Raw genomic sequence first — 3,756 nt, 5'->3', positions numbered from 1 at the left:
TGTAGACCAGGCTGGTCTCGAACTCACAGAGATCCGCCTGCCTCTGCCTCCCGAGTGCTGGGATTAAAGGCGTGCGCCACCACCGCCCGGCAGTCCAACCCATTTCTAAAGAAAATTTGTTATTATTACATTTGTGTGTTTATTCTGTGAGTATGCATATGAAGGCAGGCAGCAACTTTTGGGAGTTTGGTTTTGAGCCTTCAGCATGTGGATTCTGGAGACTGGACTCCAGACTAGACTTGGTGGCATGTGCTTTTTAACTGAGACATCTCCCTGGCCCACTACCAAGATTTGCCTCTGAATGTGCACATAGTCTGTGTGGAACCATGACAGAAACTACGTTGTCTTTGATTCAGCCTGGATTGACTTCTGATGAGAAATCAGCTTCCCACCAGCTTGCATGCTGGGCTGGAAGTATTAGAGATATCCAGTGGCCACAGCTTCCACAGTGACAGGAGCAAACACAGCCCTAGAACCTTTTCACTGTTGTTTGCGTAACCCCACCCACCCAGTGAATACAGCGGGCAGCAATGTGAGAATCTTCTAATTAGAGCATGGCTCCATGCGGGGGCTGCTATGGTTTCAGGAATTGCTGGGATTTAAGTGCTCATCAGTCTGGCCCACAGTGCTCCACAGATCTGATGCCTTGGCTTTTCGATTCAGAAAACATGCTGCCCCTGACAGAAATAGAGGTTTCAGCTATAACATAGACACTGGGATTGTCTAGATTGCTGTTTGCTTCTTCCTGAAACATTGCAGTCTCTGAACTTGAGTTCTTGAGAGAGAAGTTTAGGGAAACAGCAGCGTAGTGGACCCACGCACGTGCCAGGAACACACACACCTGGGTAGGTAGTCTTTCTTGTTCAACAGTCCACTCGGGTGCGGGTGCAGTCCTTTGCAGGAAGTTGTGAAGTGTGTCCTCTGTGTAGGCTTAGTTAAGGAACACGTGATCATAAATATCCATACACTTGCATAGGCCTGTACGGCTCAGTCCAGTGCTGTGATGTCGGCCTTGCCAGTTAGCCCCTGAGTTGTCTCCGCAGTCCAGTCTTTCCTCCTCGTCCTTTCACCGCTCCTGTCCCAGGGTGGATCTTGTCTCCTGCTGGATACTTGAAGCAGCTCTCACACTAGCCTGATGGGGTAAAGAAAAAATTCCGGCCCGGTGGTGGTGGCGCACGCCTTTAAACCCAGCACTCGGGAGGCAGAGGCAGGCTGATCTCTGAGTTAAAGGCCTTGGTCAGTAGAGGGATTTCCAGGACAGCCATGGCTACACAGAGAAACCCTGCCTCAAAAAAAAAAAAAAAAAAAGAAAAATCCTGAAAAGGGGGAAAGGAGAAAAAGCAAACATCTGAGCAGGTGTGATGGTACATATCTTTATTCCCAACACTAAGGACATGGAGGCAGTTAAGTTGCAAGTTGGAGACCAGGCTAGCTACACAGCAAGACCTGTCCCTACCGCAGCAACAACACAAGTTTCCAGAGAGTCCAGTGGGTATGGTGGTATGCACCATGGTCCCACTCAGGAGGCCAGGAGGCCACTGGAACACAAGATATTGAGGAAGCTTGGGTAATATAGCCAAACCTTGTTGGGGCAGTGGGAGGAGGCTTGGGAAGAATTGTGTCACCTGACCTGGTTTTATTTTGCCTCTCCTCAGCACATGAGGTGGGGGGGGGGGCTCTTGAGGCTTTCAGTTTTCAGTCAGTATAGCTTGGGTCTCCATCAGAGCTTTTGCCTGTGTGGGGTTTGGGATTGCTGCCCAAGAGAGGTGGAGAAGCAAAATGGCAGCCACATTAGCTTTCAAAGCTAGCTGCACCTTTGATCCCTGCCAGTTTTAGGCGTTTGGGCCTGCTCTACAGTATCCTGACCCTCTGTGTCCCTAGGTGTAAGATGGCAATGATAAAACCGTCCTCAAAAGACCCTGCCCAGAAGGCACTGCAGCGCTGGAGGTCTCAGTGACGGTCAAATCGGAATGAATACTTCATTTTATGCCACACAGTTCCTGCTGGCTCTCTTCCTCTAGTGGGATTACAGAGTCCGGAGGTAGCGCTCCTAAGCTAGTTGGCTTCTCTTCGGGTGTCTGTGGAGTCAAATAGGATTCACTTGCTAAATAAATACTTAACTTCCAGAGTTTTCCTGATAATAAATACACAGCCACTGAGGTGACTCAGAAGGTAAAGGCACTTGCCTCCAAGCCAGGTGACCTGAGTTCAAACTGGGGACTAGCAAGGAGAGAGCCAACGCCCAAAGGTTGACCTCTGACCTCCATACGTGAGCCGTGGCATTTGCACGCACACAGCATACACAAAATGAAGGAAATAGAAAACAAATACCGGAGGGCTGGGATGTAGTTCAGTTGGCAGTGCTCAGCCCCAGGCTGCATGCTGGCATTCCTTCTGCACACAGCCATCAGCATTTTTCTGTTTTGTGTTGATGATAGCCATTTGACTGGGTGATGGTATAGATCTGCCTTCCCCTATTCTGAGTGCTTTTCGTGAAATTGTTAGCCATTTATTTTGGTTTGTATATTTGTTTGGGTTTTGTAACTTTTTAAAAATGTCTATGACTGGCCGGGCGGTGGTGGCGCACGCCTTTAATCCCAGCACTCGGGAGGCAGAGGCAGGCGGATCTCTGTGAGTTCGAGGCCAGCCTGGACTACAAGAGCTAGTTCCAGGACAGGAACCAAAAAAAAAGCTAGGGAGAAACCCTGTCTCGAAAAATCAAAAAAAAAAAAATGGCTATGACTGGGCTGGAGAGGTGGCTCAGAGGTTAAGAGCACTGGCTGCTCTTCCAGAGGTCCTGAGTTTAATTCCCAGCAACCACATGGTGGCTCACAACCATCTGTAATGAGATCTTGTGCCCAATTCTGGCGTGCAGGAATACATGTTGACAGAACACTGCATACATAATAAATAAATATTTTTAAAAAATGTCTATGACTGTGGTGGTTTTAAATAGATGTTTCCCATATTCCCAGGCATCTGAGGCCTTTGTCCCCAGCTGGTGACACTGTTTGAGTAGGTTTAGGAAGTATGGCCTTGTGGAGGAAATGTCACTGGGGGCAGACTTTGAGGTTTCAAGAGCCATGTGCTATTTGAATGCACTCTGTCTGCTTCCTGCCAAGATGTGCGCTCTGCTGCTGCTCTCGCCACCGTGTCTGCCACCGTGTCTGCGTGCCTGTTGCCGTGCTCCCCCTGTGATGTGATGAACTCTGGAATCGTAAGCCCGAAATAAACTCATCTATAAGTGGTTTTGATCATGCTATTCCATCACAGCAATGGAGCAGTAATTAGTGCAATGAATGTTTTGCCTGTGTGTGTGTATGTGATCCATGTGTGTGTCTAATGCCCAGGAGGTTTAGAAAAGAGGGTCAGATCTGGAATTGGAGCTCCAGTGGGTGGTCAGCCACTGTATGGGTGCTGGGGGCTGAACTCTGGTCCTCTACAAGAGCAACAAGTGCTGTCAACTGCTGAGCCATCTCTCTAGCCCTAGTTTTTATTTTTTAGGAAGGCAGTTGTGGGTTTGGGGTTTTTGTTTGTTTTTATTTTGTTTTGCTTTGTTTTGAGACAGGATCTCACTGAGTAGCCCAGACTGGCGTCTAACTCACAATCCTCCTGCCTCAGTCTTCCAAGTGCTGGGTTACAGGCATGCACCACTTTGCCCAGCTCTATACCAAAGCCTTGAACAACAGTTCCCATGTTTTATTCTCGGAGTTCCACGGTTTTAGGGCTTACATTTTGAACTTTGATCTATTTTGG

Source organism: Microtus ochrogaster, chromosome 5, assembly GCF_000317375.1.
Source record: "Microtus ochrogaster isolate Prairie Vole_2 chromosome 5, MicOch1.0, whole genome shotgun sequence".
Lineage (NCBI taxonomy): Eukaryota > Metazoa > Chordata > Mammalia > Rodentia > Cricetidae > Microtus > Microtus ochrogaster.
Note: the sequence above shows the minus strand (reverse complement) of the source record.